The sequence below is a fragment of the Pongo pygmaeus genome, chromosome 1 (genome assembly GCF_028885625.2).
Source record: "Pongo pygmaeus isolate AG05252 chromosome 1, NHGRI_mPonPyg2-v2.0_pri, whole genome shotgun sequence".
In the NCBI taxonomy this organism is placed as follows: domain Eukaryota; kingdom Metazoa; phylum Chordata; class Mammalia; order Primates; family Hominidae; genus Pongo; species Pongo pygmaeus.
In genome coordinates, this window is record NC_072373.2 from 85,472,266 (window position 1) to 85,494,344 (window position 22,079).

The 22,079-nt window shown below is 42.8% G+C and overlaps 1 protein-coding gene, 1 long non-coding RNA gene and 1 other non-coding gene across 7 annotated transcripts in view; all 3 read right to left on the minus strand.

The window, feature by feature from the left end:
• Positions 1-22,079, minus strand: part of PBX1 (PBX homeobox 1) — a 291,950-nt gene that overhangs the window by 191,693 nt on the left and 78,178 nt on the right. The window lies entirely within an intron of this gene.
• LOC134737864 (uncharacterized) lies at positions 985-20,918 on the minus strand. Its single transcript, XR_010123265.1, has 2 exons — positions 20,796-20,918; positions 985-18,078 (listed from the first exon to the last, which is right to left on the minus strand). It is a non-coding gene; the product is annotated as an uncharacterized LOC134737864 (long non-coding RNA).
• On the minus strand, positions 19,423-19,529 carry LOC129023135 (U6 spliceosomal RNA). Its single transcript, XR_008496692.1, has one exon. It is a non-coding gene; the product is annotated as a U6 spliceosomal RNA (small nuclear RNA).

Sequence of the window (22,079 nt, forward strand, 5' to 3'; positions counted from 1 at the left end):
CCCAACAATTCAGGGAAAGAAATATTCCCTCTCTGTGTCCATGTGATATTGTTCATTGTAGGGAAAAGAGATGATGAACGAATCAGCCCTTTCTTAGTGCCTCCTACCCATCAGACACTGTGCTATGAGGTTAATATGTGGGATTGCCACTGGTCCTCCTAAGAGTCTTAGTGAGACAATGGGAATGGACAATGACTGGAAATCATGGAGTCTGAGATCAAATCCTGGCTCTGTCATTTAATAACTGTATCCACCAGGGCAAGTTACTCAACCTCTCTGTCTTTTGTTTCCTCAGCTATAAAATGGGGATAAGAGCCTCTACCTCAAAAGGTTGTAGTGCACAGGGTAACAGATAACATATGTAAAGTAGTAATAACAGTATCTGGCATGTACATGCTCAATAAATATTGGCTGTTATTATTATAAGGTAACTATTAAAATCCCAATTTTACAGATTAATAATCCGAGGGTTGGAGAGGTGAAATAGCCCATCCAAGGTCATAAAGACCAACCTCATATGTAGATATGTAGCAGGCTGGAATGCCAAACAGTTTTGACTCTAAGAACCATGTGACACCATGCTGTGTATACACTTATATAGTGTCAAACACACTTGGGGATATCAATCTGCAATCCAGAGAAAAAGCTGTAGTGCCACAGCTTTTGATGCTGAGGAAATGTCACAGCCATTATCTGTATTAATAGATCTCTAATATTTTATCTCTAGTAATTATCTGTACTTATTTTGGTCATTCTTGGAAAGGCAAGAACTGAAATTGCCAGAAATCCCTACAACCACAGCAGATAAAAAGCAGTTTTAAATCAGTTGAGCTCCATAACAGGCTGATGAGAACCTTTGGAAATGGTGGCACTTGCTTTACTGGGTGTTGGGGTATAGGGTCACTTTTACAATTGAGCTAAATAGTGGCTGCAGAATTCACATGGGCTGTGAGGTTGATTTGGCTTTTATTTTAAATTCCAGTCTTTTTTTTTTTTTGTACCTCATTTATTATTTGTGAAATAATTACAACTTCTGAATGCCATTATGAGTTAAGAGAGAAGGGGTCTAGCTTTTGGACTTTAGGTCTCCCCATCTACCACCTGCCTGCCACCCATCATTCTGGCTCCCCAGTCCCCCAGAATCTGCCTGACAGTGGGACATGAATGCCCACAGGCATAACAATGAAGCTGCTGGGAGGCCATACCCAAAGTTACTATGATGATAGGATGGCAAGACATGCAGTGGCAAAGGCACCAGAAGTTTAACTCTGGGACTATCTGCCCATCACCTTTCTTTCTTGCACAGCATGCAGGTTGCATGGGCTTAAACTGTAGTGGTCAATAAAGCCACACAGATCAGGGTGAGCAAACAAAAGGCAAATCTAACTCAGGTAGAAAAAAGAGCATTTATTTCCTTGACTGGTACCCTATCAAAGGAAAAGTGGGGCTTCTTTCTACTTCAGAAAACTCCCGATTCCCCAAAAAACAATATGCCCACTTATAGGTCAACTCAGATTAAACAAGAAGGTTAATGTACTCTACATCCAATGCTCCATATTTTACTATCAACTAAGTTGTTATTAGCCTCTTGTATGAATTTTGAGCCTTGTTTCTGTCCTCTCAGAACAGGTATCAAGAAATACATCTGCTAGAATGTAAAATTATCATTTCATTTCTAAGACTGAAGTAAATATTACTTAACATGTTGTATAAGCATTTACTGTTACTTTGATTTTATTGCTTCAATTAACCCAGTTTTAATGCATCATGATAATATTAGGTTTGGTTTACCATATTATTATTGCCTCCTGTTGAGATAAACATCTCCCAGATACATGACAGACAGCAGATGTCCCCATCTTCTGAATAGATACCAATGTATGATGCATCTTCTACATCCTAGAAATGTTCAATTAGAACAGGTGGAACTGCCCTAATCACTGAAATAATTGCTCCTCTTTGATGTTCTTCAACCACCATGGATTTCGGAAGCTTGTCTCTTGGAGCCAATGACATTTTATCATCTCTACATGTGTTCTCATCTTCCCACTCTGTGGAAAACAGTACCAATACACTCCATCGTTTTGCTTTGCTTTATCAAAAAGCAAATTATATCCTTATTTGGAATAGAGTATGTTATCTTAATATTATTGCTTTAGTCAAATATTCCATATGGGAGTTTGAAGGGGGTTTTTGTTTTATTTTACACAGGCTTGGTATTATATATACAATCCACAGTCAACCCATGTATAAACTCACACTTGAATCACCAGTTGATGAAAAATATTATCTATTCTTGGTATAGTATGATAATATAATATATGTAATAGGATATTATAATATCATTTATATAACATAAGAATACCTGTAGCAGAACTGATCTCTACAAGTCTCATACATGATTAGTCATATTACAAGAATTTCCTGTACATTGTAGCATTTTATTGTCCTTTATACTTTCTATTTCACATTAAGAAGGTTTTTTTTTTTCCGTCACTTTCCTCTATAGCCATCACTCAATCTTAAATTGACAAAGCAAATCCTCCAGTGGCATCAAATGCACACCATGTGTTAGCCAAATTTCAGACAGGTTTCCCCTCATAATTTGTCTAAGACGAAGGGAATAGATATGTTTAGTTTCAGGGAAGTGAAAATATTCAGCAATATCAGTATGTTGATCTAAACTAACTCAAATGAGATGAATTCTTTTCTGACTCTTCAAAATATGGATTAAATTAATAAGAAGAATGCAGATTGTACAGGCAAACAAATTGAGACAAAAAATTTCTATGAGATGTACTAAACATTTGCCTCCTGAATTATTGTTTACTTGAAAAAGAGCTGATTATATTAAGTATTTAAATGTAACTAAGATTTTTATCAGGGCAGAAGTGCTTTTGCTGTTACCCATATTTAATCCAGCTACCTGGCTAGAGTTACATAATTATATACATATTAGACCAATATTTATGCGGCACTTCTTACCATTGAGTAGCCATATCGATAGATCCTAAGAATTATTCATTATATTAAGCAGCCCAATTTCTGGTCAAATAATCAGATGAAAGCATTTTATTTTGACTCTCTTTTAAAAATATCATTTCTAAAATATTTTTAAATGTTCCATATTAATTCCATTCTCCACCTGCAATTGAAGGCTAACTGTCTCTATATAATCTCCATCTATTCATGTTATGGTGAATACCCACATGCCTTCTTGTTCTTGTTCCTGTTCCATATATCTACTAATCCCAAAGGCAGCCACAGCCTCATTTGTCATACAAAATCTTCATCAAGTCCTTACACCATGTTAGACTATGACAATCATAGTAGTTTCACTGCATATTGATACCATGTAAAATACTATTCACTAAGATTTAGGGAGGCGACATCACATTAACTATATACAATGTTTTACAAATCTAAAGCCCAGTGTAAACAAACACACAACACCAGAACAAATGATTGCAGTCAAGGAGGTCAACTGAAGTTCCAGATCAGCAAACACAAACAGTAGGTCAATCACAAGAAAAAATTTCACTGAACGTTACCAGAAATATTCACGCTGTCTTGACTGTCTCAGCAAACCACTACAAGAAATGGTGGTCATCGCTGGAAGATTAAGAGTGGTCCCAACAGCCATGTATCTCAATGTTGTACTCAACATTGGACTTTTCTACTCCCAAAGCCAGACCACACTCCCATAGCATGGTGCTCTGTAGAAGACAGGCAGTTTAAAAAAGACTTCAGAGGCCGGGCACAGTGGCTCACTCCTATAATCCCAGCACTTTGGGAGGCTGAGGCGGGCAAATCACCTGAGGTCGGGAGTTCCAGACCAGTCTGACCAACATGGAGAAACCCCGTCTCTACTAAAAGTACAACATTAGACAGGCGTGGTGGCACATGCCTGTAATCCCAGCTACTTGGGAGGCTGAGGCAGGAGAATTGCTTGAACCCAGGAGGCAGAGGTTGCAGTGAGCTGAGATCGCACCATTGCACTCCAGCCTGGGCAACAAAAGTGAAACTCTGTCTCAAAAAAAGAAAAAGAAAAAAAAACACACATCAGAGACTGGGGAGGAGAGATGCTAAATTAATGAATAACTCCTTTGGATAATTTCCATAAAATCAGTTCTTCCCCTGAGTTATCCAATCCAGCGTGCCATCCTTGACCCAAGAAGGCCACGCTAGGAGCCCGTCTTCCATTCCCATCACATGCTGTGCTCCCCTCTGTGATAATACAGATCACATCACACATTGCTCCCCAATCACAAGCTCCTGATGGCAGAGGCTGACTTCATCTATTTCTTATACCCAGTTCGATAAATGTTGCTGAATGAATAGAGAAATGCTTAAGACTTGGTTAACTATCTTGGTTCTTCCATTGACTGACTACAACTGAATCCTTTCTGAATAGGCCTTAAATGCTGCATAACTGAGTTTATTTTCATGAAGTTTACGTGTGTGGGAATGGAGAAGAAAGTAGAACTACTGATGTGATGCCACCAAATCTCCACTCTCAGACCATTCTCTTCCCATTTTGACTCTTTAGAAAGTACAGATCACCAGGGATAGTTTTAAAAAGAAGGAAAGAATTTAAATTCCAGTATTTCTCCTTCACTTGTCCATATCTTTCAAAAACCTTCTTGATCCTGTTCCTCCTCAAATGTGTTCAACCCAGCTGAAGCAGTGGATTTAATGACAAAGGCCATCAGTGATGAGATAATCACACGACATAGTAAGTTTAAAATCAATGAAACCTGAGGCCTGATGTTTTGCCATGATGTCAACTCTAACCAGAGTTCCAAAGACTGGGCCTCTTTTCTGTTAATACGAATGACAAATCACAGAGACCCTGGAAATACACACGCACATCCTACCTTTTTGGTTCAAGGTAAAAGCACTACATTATAAGTAAGGGAACCTGGATTTTCTTGCCATTCTAAGTGCCAAAAATCTTAGTGGAGTGACAAAGTTGTTCATATTGTCCCCATCTACAAAATGCAAATATTAGAGCTAGACACCCTACCCCCAATGCACTGTGTTTATGGAATATCTGCCAGCAATTTCTAGTCCCGATTTGTGATATCCTTGAGTTGACTCTACTGTTTGGAAAAGAATGGAAAAATTTATCAGAAACAAAATTCCATTTTCATCTTGGGAAAAAGGAGCAGAATTTTAAAATCAAATAACTAACACAAAAAACTCCAAAGAAGGAATATGCTGTTCTATTGTCACGCCTATTGTCATAAATAGCCAAGGACAATGAAGCAGACAATGAGCCCCAAGCAAAGAAACAAGTAAGTTCCAAGCCATTTAAAGTACGGGTTTGTGGGCCCAGGTTTGAGAGGTGTGGTCATGACAGGCTTTTGTCTGCCCTGTGCCTCAGCTCACTCCTCATTCTGTTACCCAGGCTGGAGTGCAGTGGCACCATCTCGGCTCACCGCAACCTCCGCCTCCCCGGTTCAAGCGATTCTCCTGCCTCAGTCTCCCAAGTAGCTGGGATTATAGGTGCCTACCACCATGCCCGGCTAATTTTGTTTTTTAGTAGACGGGGTTTCACCACGTTGGCCTCGAACTCCTGAACTCAAGTGATCCACCCACCCTAGCCTCCAAAAGTGCTAGTATTACAGGTGTAAGGCACCATGCCCAGCCCCTCACTCATCCCTCTTGCCCAGCACCACGGCCCTGCCACTGAATTCAGGGAGCCAGGCCATCACCCATGTGCTCTAAAACGCTTATAAAAAATTGTGTCTTACATACCAAATTATCGTAAAAAGATTTAAAAAAAACAAGTGAGACTGGATAAAAAAATTGTGGTGTATTCACATAATAGAATACCACTCGGTAATAAGGAGGGGTGAAGTACTGATGCAAGCAATAACACAGATAAATCTCAAGAAACAGTGTGATAAGTAAAAGCCGGATACAAAAGTACACATGTTGTGTGATTCTACTAACAAAGTTTAAACAAGGCTGGGTGTGGTGGGTCACGCCTCTAATGCCAGCACTTTGGGAGGCTGAGGCAGGCAGATCACTTGAGGTCAGGAGTTCAAGACTACCCTGGCCAACATGGCAAAACTCCATCTCTACAAAAAATGCAAAAATTAGCCGGGTATGGTGGCGCACACCTGTAATCTCAGCTACTCAGGAGGCTGCGGCAGGAGAACTACTTGAACCCGGGAGGTAGAGATTGAAGCAAACCAAGATCACACCACTGCCCTCCAGCCTGAGCGACAGAGTGAGACTCTGTCTGGAAAAAAAAAAAGTTTAAACAGGCAAAAATAAACTATGATGATGCGGCGGTGGGGGTGCGGGTGGTAAGAGAAGTAAAAAGGGCTGAAAGAAACTTTCCAGGGTGATAAAGGGGTGTTGGTTACATGAGTATATTTACTTGTCAAAACACATCAAACTGTATATCTTAGGTCTAACTATTTTGCTGTATATAAATTTTCAAGTTTTAAAATTCACAAGCTTATTTATCTTTAACTTCCTCCCACCTCTTGACAAAAATCTAGGAAGTTTAGTGGTATAAGGGAAAAACACTGAATTCCAGAAAGGGAGGAACTGAAATGTAACCCTCTTCTCTCACCTTCTAGTTCTATTACCTTGAGCAAGTAAGTTAACATCTCTATTCCTCACTTTTCCCATCTGTAGAATGGGAAGAATCTATTAACTGTCATCTCCAACAAAATGCCCCAAAGATAAAATGCCAATAATATAAAGGAAAATGCTTTGTAAACGACACAAGGTTATATAGAAAAGAGATGAAATGAATCACTATTTTCCAAATTGGGGTGGAGTGAGGGGAGGAAAATCTGCTAGAGTACCCCCACAGGGGTTATTTAAATTTATACGAGGTCAGGAGATCGAGACCATCCTGGCCAACATGGTGAAATCCCGTCTCTACTAAAAATACAAAAATTAGCTGAGTGTGGTGGTACATGCCTGTAATCTCAGCTACTTGGGTGGCTGAGGCAGAAGAATGGCATGAACCTGGGAGACTGAGATTACAGTGAGCTGAGATCGTGCCACTGCACTCCAGCCTGGTGACAGAGACTCCCTCTCCAAAAAAAAAAAAAAAAAAAGAAATGGGATGATTTCCTCTTTCTACCATTTTGAAACATAGATTTCCACAGCTGATCAGCCACTAAACCAAGAGCTCACATTTGGCTTCTACTTTTCCTTACACACACACACACCCTCCCTCCATAAGCTCTGACTCCTCTTACTTGCTCTGTCTGCTTTGCAAGGTGCCCAATCTGCATAAACCATGAAAATAAATCAACCAGACAACGAGGAAAAAGCAACAAACCGCAGCCAAGGCCAAGGTACAAACCCCACCCGGGGAAGAATAGGTCATTAGGTCCTGCTGTGAGTCATGGATGTCACCGTGCTTAAAGTGGATTTGGTCGCAGGAGGAAAGTCACCCATTTGTGGGCTCCTCTCTGTCTCATTCCCCTCCTTTCTTCTCCCCCCACCTTCAACTGTTCTTCTTTTTGGAGGGTTGTTTATGTGTTCTCTGCACCTCCCTCTTCCCCTGCTCTTGCTTCTCTCCTGCACTTTCTCTTTCTCTCTAGGCTGGGTTTAATTTGACACCTTGAGCTTTGGTAACGAGGTGGGGAGCAGAGCAGCCACAGCGGAATTCATTAGGCTCAACACTGCAGGGCCCGCTCTCTGTGCGTTAATGACATCGGAGGGTAGGGAAACGAGACAGCCACCACGCGAGATGAAATAAACATGAGGACTGTCAGCAGTGACAGCCTAAGCAAAGGGGACAAAATGAGCCAGGTAGAGACCTTTCCCCATCCGCACAATGCAAACCGACAGCTTGCAATGCCCCTGCCTCTGCACAGCCTCCACCACCCCCTCCCCAAAGCTGAAGGGTGGGTAATGGGGAGCGGGGTGAGATCGAAGTGTGGATGGGAAAGAAGGAAATAAAATACAATTAAATTATCATTGTTTTAACATACAAATTTCATTTATCAGTTTAATGTTGGTGGAAACCGAATTCATCACCCTCCTTCAGAGATGGGAGGTACAAGGAGGCTGGGGTGGGAGCTGGCACGCCTGGGCTGGGCTATGCTTGAAGTGTTCTTTCCTTTCCCCTCACCTCTTAAGGTCTAGGCTGTTTTTTTTTTCTGAGCAACATCATTCCCCCCATTTTCAACCACCATCCCTCCCTGGTACTAAAGGGAATGCTGCAAGGAGGAAAAGAAGGGAGAAGGGAAGCAGAGGTGGTGGAGAAGGAACTGAAATGCTACTTCCTGCACGCTTTTTTTTTTCTTGGAGGTGGAAGGAGAGGAGGATGATGATGAAAATTCAAGCAGCATGTACTAGACGGCAGAGCAGCATGAGCTACATCCACACTGTGCAAAGTCCTTAATGTGCACACCTAGAGGAGCAAGGGCCCTTTTCTCAGTTAACAGTTGTCAAGTGACAAAGACAGGTTGTCCTGTAGGGTTAACTGGCAAGAAAAGTTTTAGGGACTACGATGGCTTTCTATTCTCCACATAATGCAGACTGTAAACAGACTAAATCAGGGCTGCCTTCTCTTCCAGTAGAAAGTAGCAAAGATAGATAGGCATGGTGGCTCACACCTGTAACCCTAGCGCTTTGGGAGTCTGAGGCGGGTGGATCACTTGTCAGGAGTCCAAGACCAACCTGGCCAATATGGTCAAACCCTGTCTCTACTAAAAATACAAAAACTAGTCAGGCATGGTAGTGGGTGCCTGTAATCCCAGCTACTCAGGAGGCTGAGGCAGGAGAATCTATTGAACCTGGGAGGCAGAGGCTGCAGTGAGCCAAGATCACGCCAGTGCCCTCCAGCCCGGGCAACAGAGCAAGACTCCATCCCAAAAAAAAAAAAAAAAAAAAAGTAGCAAAGAAAAATTCTCTCTTTACACCAGATGCCTAAGAGTCTAGTGGCTTCCCCATCTCCAAAAAGTCTCCAAATCTGACTTCATATGGTTGGCCACACTGTGAGGCCCGGGGATGGGATCTGTAGCACTACATTTGCCCTAATTTTGTCTGCAGATCCATGTGGCCAGAGTTAAGAGTTGCTTCTATGCTCCTTTCCCAGAAACCTTCAACTCTTTCTCTCCCTTCCTCAGAGAGAGGAGTTTGGTAAGCAAAGCCCATATTTTAAAGCCAAATATCTTTGGTTTTTTTTGGCCATGGACTTCTCAAGCAAGGTTTTCAAAGAACCCCCAAAGCTGGCAATGTTATTATGAGAAGGGACAGGAAAGCCATTATATTTTTATTAACTAGCATTAAAAGGAATTTATAAGAGAAAGTATGTGAAGGCTGGATCAAGGTCCAAATTCAAACTTAGAACAGACCCAGCATGGTCATTTTGAGTTGCATGAGTTTAAGTTTGCTCTATCACACCCCTGGTAGGGGGTGGAACGCAATAAAAAGCTAACTTGAAAGTTTGCTACAGTCTGCTGCAGGGATGTGAAGGACAAGGGAGGCCACGTGCAGCAGACTGGGAGCTCCGTATGCTTGAATTCATGGGACACAATCTAGGAAGCCAAGTGGCCATGGCTCCAAGCCACACGTAGGAACAACTAACACCAGAAAACAGCCAGTTTTGCCTACTGGCGAGAAAAAAAAAAATGATAGATTTAGGGCATTATCTTTTCAGGGGGTTGGGAAGATGACAGTTTTGTCAAACAGGTCCTGGGTTTAAGGTTTAGAGACTCCCAACAAAAGTATTCTCTACATTCGAAAATAGTTAACACTTTCCTTCCCTATATGGCATGAAAATAGATGAGTTAGCACCTCATACTAAGCACTGTAATCCCTGAAGGAAAGCGATCCATTAATAAAAGTGCTTTAGATGTGTTTTACATCTAAAAGACTAATTTTAAGCTAGAAAATATGATTATAGAATACTTTGTTAAGGGAAGGAGACACACACAGCCCATTTGTTTTGGAAGGCAGCAGGTGAAGTGACTAAGTGCATGGCGGTGGGAGAGGACCTAACTAGATCTGTAGGCCAGCGTTCCCACATGGCAGTACATTCTAGCATGGACCCCCTGAAAATGATCCAGGTCCAGAATGAATACAAAGTAACCCCACAGAGGTGTGTCATCTTGGAATGAAAGAGGCAAACAGCATAAGTCACATCAATGACACCAAAGGTATCACAGTTAAACAAAAAGCATATTTCCCATATACTCATTTGGACCCTCCCACAATTTTCTTTCTTTTAGCCCAGTTCTAATTGCAAGCCTGCCCCTGGGGCTAGAGGCCCCTGCTCTGGTGCATGTTTTCATTACATTACACTGCCTTGCTCAATCTCTAAGGTAATCTCTGCAGAAGCTGATTTCTCCTCTCATGTTTTCTCTCCTATCTTAAAAAGAAAGCCAAACGCCCTCCCACCAAGGGCAAGCAGCTGACAAATCAACAAGTCCAGCATCATTCTAAGAGGCATTAAGTATAGTAGAAAGAGCGGGGTAGCTTAGAGTAAGATAAACAAGTTTGATCCCCTTCTCTACTATTTACAGGTTTTGGGACCCAGAGAAAATTACGTAGCCTCTCTGGGCCTCCACGTCCTTCTCTGTAAAATGGGGAGGATAACAGCAACCTCTCTGCTGCGTGCAAGTAAAATATCCTAAGTGTGATTTCCCTACAACGGTGGCTGGCATGTGGCTAACACTTTCAGTGGGAGCCAGCTAGTGAGGAGGTGGCCAAAGAACTTGCTGTAACACTTCTGAAGTTTCCCGGCCTTGAAGTATATGAAAAATAAGTTACACAAGCCAAATGGGCTACACTTAACTATAAGAATAACCTACAGCTTGGTAACTTCAAAGTACAGTTTTAAGTTTCCTTCCTCCACTGTTAATCGGAAACACTTAAATCACACCCCTAATAATAAGCCTTTCTTTGCCTTTCTTTGGGCACACTCAAGCTCACCTCCTATTGTCAGCCTTCCCAGGTCCCCGGGTATTTCACAACCCCAGTGCATAACACAAAAGCTGGGGTGGGCTGGGCACGGTGGCTCACGCCTGTAATCCCAGCACTTTGGGAGGCCGAGATGGGCAGATCACGAGGTCAGGAGATCGAGACCATCCTGGCTAACATGGTAAAACCCCGTCTCTACTAAAAATACAAAAAAATTAGCTGGGCGTAGTGGTGGGCGCCTGTAGTCCCAGCTACTCGGGAGGCTGAGGCAGGAGAATGGCGTGAACCCGGGAGGTAGAGATTGCAGTGAGCTGAGATCGCGCCACTGCACTCCAGCCTGGGCAACTGAGCGAGACTCTGACTCAAAAAAAAAAAAAAAAAAAAAAAGCTGGGGTGCTTTGAGAAAATACAGATGCTCAGCACCAGCCCCCAGATGTTCTGATTTCATCATTCCAGGGTAGATCCCAGGCACTGGTAATATTTTTTAAAAGTTCCCCAGATGATTTTAATGTTCAGCCAGGGTTGAAAACCACCCTGTACCAAATATACTTGTTATTGAAAGGTTTATGCATAACATTAAAAAAAATTTTATGATGATTTTTATTGCCGTAACAACTTGGCAGAAGGGTTAGGCCTGCTCACCTAAAAAGGAAAGCTCCTCAGGCTTCTTAAAAGATCATACCTGGGAGGGGCCCAGGGGGTCAACTAGGTCACCTCGATTTCATGGAGGAGGCTGACAGAAGGAAGTGACTTTCCCTGATAACAAAACAACTTCCCAGCAGGGCTGGATTCCTTCCTGGAAAGCCTGCAGTCTTTACAATTTTCCTCCTTTGGCTGTAGTGGTGGCTCTGGGGTCCGGACTGCCGTGCTCTTCTCTCTGCTCTTCTTCCCTCTTTTCTCATCCCCCCTAGTGGTTCCTCCTCCAACGGCCCCTGTTCAACCTTTAGTGCTAACTGCTATCAGTCTGAAGAGTTCATTCAGTGCCTTGAGCTTTGAAAGGGAAGGTACATGAAAATCTTAATAAACAAATAAATAATTCATACTAGGCATTGGTCTATTCTCTGCACCACTGGGTTTCAAAGGTTTCTTAAAAGCAGATTCTTTCCCATAAACCCAAGCAAATAAAATCCATGAAACAAAGGTGCAGGGGTTGAAGTTGGGGTGGGACCCCTGAGCCTGTAGGGCTGCCCCCCTTACTACCAGGAAGGCTGTCCTGGGACATCTCCACACTCTTCCGAGGGCCATGACCTGCAAACCAGACTGAATGCCACCACACTAAAGGTATGAGTGCACAGCATGTGTTTGCGGTGGGCAGTCCTAAAGGATATAATTGCATTCCACTACACATCCTGACCCCTAAGAAGGATTTGCTGTAAAACAAACACACCTCTGTGAAAAACTCCATGTACTGAAATTGGGTGGTGAGAAAAATAAAGAGACATGGCGGTAGTTGGACCTGCTCAATCTACTCAATCCTGAAATGGATTTAAGACCCCATAACTATCAAAAAAAATCTCTCTCCTCTCAACCAGCACGGACAGATCCCTAACAAATGTGCACAGGTATGTGTGACTTTCTACCTGTTATCTCTCCTGAAGACTTAGTGTCCCCAAGTCTTTTTTCCATTCAGAAACAAGGAATAATGGAGCACAATTAGAAGTAAGGGGTCAGTTTGGCCATATCTCCCCCTCGGAAGCATCCACAGGTCTTTGGCAGCCAGGACAGAGGTTGCCTCTTCTAGGTAGTCAGCCTACGAGGGAAGCTCTAAAAACCACCCTCTGGTTGATTCCATAATGTATGTGGCTGTCAATGACAAGCTTTCCTACTGTTGATCAAACTAGTTATGCAGTAACCACTACTGATTCAGTACCTAAATTTGCCAAAAACATCAGATTGATTATTTTAAATGGTTTTCATAACATAGATGAGGCGAGGATTAAAATGGGATTTTTCGCTTGTTTCTTTGTTCCTTTAACCAGCATGCTGCTCCTGAATCAATTTCCCCTTCATTCTTCTGCTCCAAAGAAATTCTGGCTTGCTGAAAAGACTAGGTCTGAATATCCAAAATGCCATCAAGAAAAGGAGGCACAGAGAGAAAAATAAAATCCCTTCAGATACGTATCTTGTGTTATGCATAAAAGCACTTTTGTTTGGCCTTATAATTTTTTCCCCAGGGCAGTTGCCATAATCCCCACTTATAGATGAGATAACTGAGACAGAAAGATGAGGTGACTTGCCCACAGTCACACAGTCTGTGTCTTCTGAGGCTTGGATCCAAGTCTTCCACTTCTCAATGCAGTTCTTTACCTATCACACAACTCCTGCCTCAAAATTCAAAGTGCCCATTGTTAACCTGGACTGAAGAAGGTAAAAAAATCACTGAAAAAACTTTAATTCAGGACGGTCACATCACCTTAGTGTTGTCATTTCTGCCCAGTATAATCTCATTACCATTTCCAATTTCCCTGGGGACAAATTTGCACATTAATCGGAAGTGAGGTATATATCTGTGTGTACGTGTTGGCAAGAACAATGGGCCCTCAACTATTTTCAAAGATCCCCTTACTTTGTCCTCAATATTTCCATCCCAAGTCCTCCTGCCATGGTTTTTCTCCCACTTCTCTTGTTCCAAGTTCCTTTTGATCATCCCCCACTATACTCTTTAGTCCTAAGCCCCCCTTCTCCTCTGCCTTAAAATCAAACAGCCATGGAGTTTGTTCAGATTCCCTATTCATCAAGGAAATGAATTCCATATGCATAATTCATTTCTTTTGTGAACTTTTTTCCCCTTCAGGGAGTTAATGCTCCCCAGTGCATTGGGAACAGAGACAGTGACAGAAGGACCAGAGAGCAAGGGGGCAAAAATGCTTTTCCCCATGTAAATGGGACAGATAGGGGCCAAAAGGTCTGGCCTCTGCTGGCGGACACCTTGAGCTCCACAATTCTATCTCACCAAAAGAAGGGGGGGAATCCTGTACTCGTTATTAGGGCACAATAGGCTTCATCCTTAAGGGTGAGAAGCCCAGGGAGCCCAGAAGCCTTTTGAGGCTGGAGGCCTTATTTCCAAACCCAGTGGATGACTCATGGGTAGAAAGAAATCGATAGAGTCCTCCCACTCCTTTATGTCTCTGCTCATATTAAAAACCCAAAACTAAACAAAGAGATATACACCGTGCCCAATGCACCATGTTTAACAGCTGTTGCATTTGGAGAAAAAGCAGTCCCTAGTCCAAAGTCAGATTTGAAAAACGGCTTTATTAAGAGAAAGATTTACTGTATATGAACTCCAAGACTAGAAACTGGAGGAGGAGCAGCTGAGAGAGACAGATCTGCCAGACGGAGAGCCCAACTGATTCCACTGGCTGATGTTACCTCTTGGCAAGATACACTGACCCACACAACATCCTGGACGTTGAAGCCTTTAGTTATTAACTCTTTAATAACAGTCTGGAGTCCCCAAAGTTCAGAACTGATTTAATAAATGGCACAAGACACATTAAGGCCAAGATACAGTTTTTATCCTCAAACAGTCTATTTCAGGAAATTCATGTCACTTGGCATCTTATTTAAATATTTTTTAATCCATCCTTTTTTGTTTTTAACTTCCAACTTTATCTCCATTTAGGAAAAAAAAAAAAAGCTGATAAATGTTTTAGATTTAGGAATTGTTTTGCCTGATTTGCCCAAGACCACCTCTTAGCTCAGGGTCTGCATTTTGTAAACGAAGGGTGGTAGGCTCTCTTAGAGGAACTGTCTAGGGTCCTAAGATGAGTAGAATTTGACACACACCTCCTAATATAGACTGCTCCAAAGATGCTGTTTAATACGTAATAATAAAATTTCATTTGCTGTTTACTTTTTTCTGTACAGTTGGATACAGACTAGATAGGTAATGTACTAGCAGGAAACAAAAGTGGATCCACCAATAAATTCAAAGAAACAGAAATTTTACTGTGAATCCTGTAGAATTAACTTGTAAAGACAAGTAAAATCCCCCACGGCTTTCATCTAATGTATGAAATGAAAACCAGAAAGCAGCTGGCCAGCCTTTTTTAACCACACATTAGAAGCATGATGCCAAAAGTAAACACTCCACGTAGAAACTAGGTACGTCATCAACATTTAGGAGATTAGAGAAAGGGCTTGGCTGCTGACCTCAGAGAACTTATAGTCTATTTACAAAAGAAAGAATTGTGAAGGGAATGCCAAAGTTAAAGTTAAACTGAATCCAAAGAATATACAAGCAATAAATATGTGAGTCAAGCTGATCCCAATGGTTATCAGGGATTCCCAGCTATATCTTACATAAGAGTCTTCAGACCACAGTGATTTTGTGCAAAGGCTTTGGAGTCGGGTAGACATGAGTTTAAACCTCTACTATGCCACTTACTGGTTACATAATTTTGGACATGAATTTAGCCTCTCAAACTTCATCTATAAAATATATGTGATAACTTTGCTTCTTCATCGGCTATTTGTAAGAATCTAATTAGATTAATACACATAAAATAATTCAGTAGTATGCCCAGCATGTCATAAGTATCCAAAAGGCTGTAACTTAAAAAAGTAAATAAATAAAGCCAAGGTATTAGCTCATGTACCATTGGAAACAAACAGTGCTGCAGACTGACATAGTAACAGATAACTTGCTTTGGCACACGGTGGGAGGTCACATTCTGGAACTTAAAAATGTTGCCCTATCTGCAGTATGCCACATATCTGGTTCTTGTGTGGACTGGCTAGAAAGTGAGCCAAAGAGAATTAAGAAAACCAACCCCTTCACCAAAAACCAAGTTTTCCCATCTTCTTCTAGAATATATACCCCGAACTTTGCCCTTTCTTTTTATTAGGTGGAGCCTCCATTCTGTCTTCCACCACGACACCACGTCAGCATTGCTCTCTTTCCTATACTAAATCTGGACAGTAAATGGCATCACCCTGTCATGGGGGTACGGAGAGCGTCTGCAACGCCCCATTTAACTGCTCTGTGCTCCTATCTTTGGGCTTCATTAGCATATTTCAGCAGTGCCTTGATGGATGAAGATGGATGGGGCAACATCATCCTTGGTGAAATCACTGTTTCATCAAGGTTAAACCAGCCTCAAGCTTCGCCACCTCCCTTTGTTTGGCTAGGTTTCTAATAACAAAATTAATGGCAGAATTAATGCCCAGGAGGCTCCCAGTGAAATATACTGATGTCCTCAGAATGAAGCTTTATCCTGGACCTCCCAGTTTATAATCCATCAATCAGTTGCTTCTATACTTTATCTTAAAATAAAACATCACCTCCATCACAGCAGACGCCGGCTTCTCTATCCTTTCATCTAAAACAATTGGGCTGGGTAAAAGAATAAAAGGTGGCTCGTTACCTGAGAATGATCACAGTGACACCAGTCCAAGCAGACAGCAGAGACTGCGTATGTCCAGTCTCCAGAACTAGACTGTGAGCTCCTTGAAGGCAGATAGTTTTTGTTCTATTTCCTTCTAATATCTCATTTTCTATTTTCTGTGAGGCAAAGAGCACATGTTCACTAAGTCTTTGCTGATATTAAAGGAACTGTATTCACCATGATAAAAAAAACACCTAATCAAATAAATAAATTCATACTGAACACTTACCATCTACCAAAGATTTCACGGGGCCAGGTTACAGTACTATCCTAGGCCTCAGGACCTTAGGAACTATCCTGACAAGTTTCAACATGACTCCTGAAAGATATGGTCTCCTAATCAACCACGGAGACATAGCTGGATGCTTCTCCATATGAAAATGGAGAGATGCCTTGAATGTCCTGGTCTGAGACCAGAAGGAGAAATCATGTTGGTGAGAGTGGTCAAATATCTGGGGTCATACCTAGGTTCTATTTTTAGTTCCATTTCCTATTCATAGTTGCATCCCCTTGGCAAGACACTTCTGCTTGCTGGGACTCAGTCTCTACCAAATAGAGTAAGCCTGCACTTGGTTCTGTCCGTTCTGAAACGGGGTCACAACAAACTCTGCAGATGTACCTTCTTAGAGCTGGCGATGGAAATGTGGAAATGCACAGAGTTCCCTGAAAAATAGGCACAGTGGAAATAAACAGTACTAGTGATGCGGCTTACCCTACGAAAATAGAACACTGCTGACCTGGACATTCACATAATTCATTTTAACAAAATGAAGGAGAAAGAAAAAACAAAACACAACAAAAGAGCCACCAAAAAGCAGTGCATGCCATATAATTAATCAAGACAATTTACCTCACTGGACCTCAGTTTTCCAGGGGTACTACTGAGGATCAAAAGCTTAAAATTTATCAAGTGTTCTAACTTCCTTAAAGGAAGGGTGTTAGCTGAATACCAAAAATCATCCTAAGCGTGCAAAACCCAACCCAATTTGTGATATCTGTCATGGGAAGGATGCAAATCCAGATGTTCATGCCATTTGGAGGGAGTGGATACAATAAAATCCTTTCTCGCAGTATTCTCTGACTTAGAATAAAATCTGGAATTCTTAAAACTCAAAAGAAGAGTAAGTACTGGAAAAAAGACACGTTAGCCTTGAAGTTATCCCTCAGGCCTGCTACCCTTGTGTCTTCTTCATTAAGTGCCTCCATAGTGAATAGCTGAGGGAAGGCCACTGAGTCAGGCTAGACCTGAAGCTACAGCATAAGCTGCCTTTGGTGGCAACCAAGCCCTCTGTCCTGAGTCACAGAGAGGAAACCCCATGGAACTAGGGCATGGGAAGACGAGTCATTTCAGCCCTAGCTAAGGGGAAGGGCAGCTGAGAAAGCATGTCCGACGCAGGAAAATGGCCTGGTGGCTTTATTGGTCCAGATTAGGTCACTGGATGGCCTCCAGGTCCAAGCTAGTTTCCTGGGTACCATAGTGGGAACTGCTGGGCCCCTAATGACAGAGAGATGGATGAATGGATCCCACTCCCATTTCTCTTCTTCTCTCCCCTTCTCTTCTCTCTCCTTCCTCCCTGCCCGCAATGGCCAAGGACAACACTAAAATCAGTATCACAAGTCTGCTGTGGCACATGGCCATGGAATGTGACCGTCAGAGGCAGCTCAGAGAGGACACAACTGGAAGAACAGGTGGTGTGGAATTTTAGAACCACTGCCTTAAGCATTCTGCTCAAACTCCCAGAATCGTTGCTCTGATGGGAGGTTTTCGAGAGATGATCTCTCCCTGCAAAGAGAATAAGAAATGGGTGAGGATGATAGTATCCTGGAGAAGCTGTAACTTTGACAGCTTTAAGGGCCTTAAGCAACCAAGTCCTCCTTTGACAGAGAGGTCAAGCTATTAACATCTGGTTTGCCCAGAATACTGTGCCTGTGTTTGCTTTAAGACACAAGGAACCGGCCGGTGCAGTGGCTCATGCCTGTAATCCTAGCACTTTGGGAGGCCGAGACAGGTGGATTGCCTGAGCTCAGGAGTTGGAGACCAGCCTGGGCAACATGGTAAAACCCTGTCTCTACTAAAATACAAAAAAATCAGCCAGGCATGGCGGTGGGCTTCTGTAATCCCAGCTACTCAGGAGGCTGAGGCATGAGAATTGCTTGACCCTGGGAGGCAGAGGTTGCAGTGAGCTGAGATCGTGCCACTGCACTCCAGCCTGGGCAACAGAGCAAAATTTCGTCTAAAAAAAAAGAAAACCCACCAAAAAACGAGGAACCACAGAAAATAACTATAAACTGTCCTTTGTGCTAGTGTCATCACATCGTTTCCCAGTATGTATGTTGCACCAGGAGCAATCTGCTGAGTGGAGCACTTATACAGTAGTCCAGATAAGTAATTCCAAACCCCTGACCTACCTTGTTCTGAGAAATAGGTCAATGTTTTCATCACTCTAGCTGGGGAAACTGAGGAACAAGAGCTCTTAGCAGGACTTGGATGAGAGGCCAGTTTAGAACCCAAGGCCTTCCCCCATTTGGATCCCTCAGCTACTCTGTATACTAGCAGACATACAAATGTAAACAGAGCAAAAAAGATGCAAGGGCCCTCTTCCAACCCTACTGACCCACCTAGCACAACCAGACCTCCAGGAGCCAGGCTGCGATTTGTTTGGGGAACATTCACTGATGTCACAATTTTGAAGTCTAAAATTCAAGTCTTGTCAATACCTAGAACGCTCGGACTCCTTGGCGGCTTTCTACCTACTCCAGCCCCTCTGGCTTTAGCAGGGGCTTCATCTATACCGTCAGGCCATAGGATTTTTTTTTTTCTTTAAATATAGAACACAGCTGGGTACAGTGCCTTATATCTGTAATCCCAACATTTTGAGAGGCAAGGTAGGAGGATCACTTGAGCCCAGGAATTTGAGACTGGCCTAGGCAACATAGTAAGACCCCATCTCTACAAAAAATAGAAAAAATTTGCTGGGCATGGTGGTGCATGCGTATAGTCCCAGCTAACAGGGAGGCTGAGGTGGGAGGATAGCTTAAGCCCAGGAAGTCAAGGCTGCAGAGAGCCATGGTCATGCCACTGCACTCCAGCCTGAGTGACAGAGCAAGACCCTGTCTCAACAAATAAATAAATAAGGAACACTTCACCACTTCGCATGTCATCCTTGCCTAGGGGCCACGCCAATCTTCTCTGTATCATTGCATCTTTAGTATATGTGCTGCCAAAATGAGCACAGGCCATAGGATTTGGATCTCATCTTGGAATTAACGGTCTCCAGGGTTCCAAACAAATCATCCCACTGCTCTGTACTACTGTCTCATCATCCATAAGATGGGAGCAAACCATCCTAACTGATTCTGTATGGATTAAGAAATCACTAAAATCAATTAATACCATCCAGGCACCCAGCATCAAAAAGAGAGAGATCTCTCATCTTTTCTAATCTAAACAGAGGGAAATAAAGGCTCTTCATTTAGGAGGCTAAGAAGGAAGAGAAAAACCAAGACATTGAAGTTTGGAATAAACAGGGTAGCTGCAATGCTCACCTTCTTTTCCCAACTTCCTACTCTTTAATCATGGAGAGGAGGTGAACAGCAACAATTACTTTATACTTGCCGCATGCCAAATGGAACTAGCGCCTCTTTTAACCTTTCAGCCCACTCTGTAAAACAGATATTGCTATCCCTTACAGACAAGAGCGGTAAGGTTCAGATGAACAAGCAGCTTGCATAAAGCCACACTGCTGGTAGGTAGAAGAGATAAAGATTGAACTAAGGCCTTCTGACGCCAAGCCTATACTCTGGCTACTATTCAACTCCTGTAGAGAAAAAACGGGCAGGCAGTACCTACTCATCCCAGGAGGGGTAGGGGGAGTCTGCACACTCCCTTTTTCTTGCTGCCAAATAATATCTTCCTTAAGCATTCCGTTCCAAACGCTTCCAATGTTCCATGCACACAACTGCCAAGAACAGTAAAGGCCGGCACTCTGACCCTGGAGGTCTTTGCCAAGCAAGCCCCTTTTAGAATCTGTAGTGAGCAGGTGACCTCATTCAAGAGTGTCATGTGTGAGGGTGATGGTCAGAGCTGGGAGAAAGGGCAAACCAGCAGGGATCGCCTGCCTTTATCGCTCCTGACTGCTTTGTTCCTCCGGCCTCAAAGAACAATCAGTAGTCACGCTCTGCTCCACTTGTCGTTTTCACCCATGGTGTGAGTGTGTGTGAGTGTATGTGTGTGTCTTTATCAGAAAACTGGTGGCTTTATATTCACACATGCAGAGTAAAGGCTTGGGCTCAGTAGAGGCAGCACCCAGAGGGGTCTAGCACTTTTCAAAGATTCCTCTTCCTGCTTACAAGTCAACGTGCCAGTGCACAATATCTTCAAAGGGGAAACTGAGGAATGCTATGTAAGAATCCCTGCTCAGCCCTAGGCAGCTTGGAAACGAATCACTTTAAAACATGCACTTGTGTATTTTTCCACCCTGGTTCATAATGTTTTCCTACCTCTCACTATGGCTAGGGCAGAGAGCGACCCATAGAAGCCATCTGTATTTTCCAGCAGACCAAACAGGAAGAGGCGCAGAAATCTGCGCAAGTGACCACGCTGCCGCTGTTGCTAGGCAGCATGATTATGTCCATTCTCCGCTGCTTGGCAACCAGCCTTTCCCATCACATACACACATAGCCATAGCAGCAGTATGAGTGCCCTTAACTGCTGCCTTACAGCTTTCAAAGAAAAGGGCTGAATTTCAAAGGGACTTATAAACAAATAGACCCCCTCAATATTCCACTGATATTGAGATGGTCCCCAGAGCACGATGGCTCTATTTAATCAGAAAGTATCCCTTTGGTGATACTTGAGTTTGCACCTGACAGTTGCACAAATCTTCTCCTGAGTGCAGTGACATGCCAGAGAGATGAGTAAAGAGCTTGAGTCAGCAAGCTTGAACTTTTGGAGAAGAAAGCCTGTTCTGTCTGCCCCCATACCTCTGAAGAATCCACTGGTGAAATAATCTCCTCCCCAGGATCTGCCATTTAGTGAACTAAGACAAAATAAGGGCCAAATATCTTGAATGGTGATGTTTCTTTCTGTGGTCCCCAACCAAATGTCAGTGGCACTTGGCAGGCCTCTCCTCACTGAGGGCAAACTTGTCCTACAGTTATCTTAACCTCATTGGTCACAATCTGTCACTCCTCAGCAGCAGGGCCAAAGTCATCAACTTATTGTGCAAATCAAATAGCAGCCTACTGAATAACAGGACTCCCTCACCCTACCTCCTGCCTTTGGTCGATAAAAAACAGATGCCCAAAATCCCACAGGAAGTTAGCATCCCAGTAGGCACTTGAACTCAGGAGCCCCTGGCTTATAATCAACGGCCTCAGCCACCATCCGACCAGCCCCACTGCTTTCACGCTAGACCCACGTAAGAAGCACATTAATCCATTTTTTCTCTCAGTTTTACTTTGGTCCAACTTTTTAATATGTTAACTTTTCAAATGACCCCTTTAGGAGGCACTATATAGAGTTCGGCTCTGCCTATCAGGGAAAGCAGTCTGTTAACACTATCAAGGGCATAAGCATTTTCTTCTAAATCTCTCCATAGGATTTTAGAAAATTCCCCAAGCATCGTTCCGATTATAGTCTGAATTCAGTGAGATCATCCAAAGTGATAACCTCATTGGTATTTCATTTTCTTCTCAGCCCCAGCTGGAGAATTTTTCCCCTCATTAAAATTAACGAGGTCAGTTTCCCAAGCTGAAGATACTAAGCACTCCTGTTGGTGGAGT